Source organism: Mastomys coucha, unplaced genomic scaffold, assembly GCF_008632895.1.
Source record: "Mastomys coucha isolate ucsf_1 unplaced genomic scaffold, UCSF_Mcou_1 pScaffold5, whole genome shotgun sequence".
Lineage (NCBI taxonomy): Eukaryota > Metazoa > Chordata > Mammalia > Rodentia > Muridae > Mastomys > Mastomys coucha.
The window spans coordinates 22,185,283-22,186,142 of record NW_022196911.1 but is presented as its reverse complement, the minus strand read 5'-3'; positions in this window follow the sequence as shown (position 1 = coordinate 22,186,142).

Below are 860 nucleotides of genomic sequence, written 5' to 3'. Positions count from 1 at the left end.
CAAATGCATTAAACAAAGAATTTTAAAAGCAGTAAGGGGAAAAGGTCAAGTAATATATAAGGGCAAGCCTATTAGAATTACACCAGACTTCTCACCTGAGACTATGAAAGCTAGAAGATCCTGGGCAAATGTCATATAGACCCTACAAGAACACAAATGCCAGCCCAGGCTACTATACCCAGCAAAACTCTCAATTACCTTAGATGGAGAAAATAAGATATTCCATGACAAAACAAAATTTACACAATATCTTTCCATAAATCCAGCCCTAAAAGGATAATAGATGGAAAACATCAACATAAGGAGCAAAACTACACCCTAGAAGGAGCAAGAAAGTAATCTTTCAACAAATCCACACAAATCTAATTCCACCTCTTACAACAGAAACAACAGGAAGTGGCAGTTACTTTTTCTTAATATCTTAATATGAAAAATAATATCACCAACCTATCCTAATCAATTGAAATACAAAAATACAAGAAATTAGAAATGTATTGACTGTCATCCAATGGTCTCTCTAATTTGGTAATTGGATCAATAGGTCCAATATTGTACAATCTATATACACTTTCAGCTTGTTTGTTTGTGACAGTGTCTTGCTGTGTACAACATAATGGTCTTGAAATCTTGCTTCTCTTATCTCAGGCTCTCTATTAGTAGTATTGTTCATTTCATGTTTTTATACTGAACTATGGTTTTTAGAACAGCTTACATATTTTAAAAGTATTTATATACCCAAAAGAAGTGCATACAATTAAATTGAGAGGGGGTTTGTAAGAGAACAACAAAGAGTAAAACTGAATGCTTTGCTTGACGTTTGCAACTCTTTTTTTTTTTTTTTTTTTTTTTTTTTTTTTTTT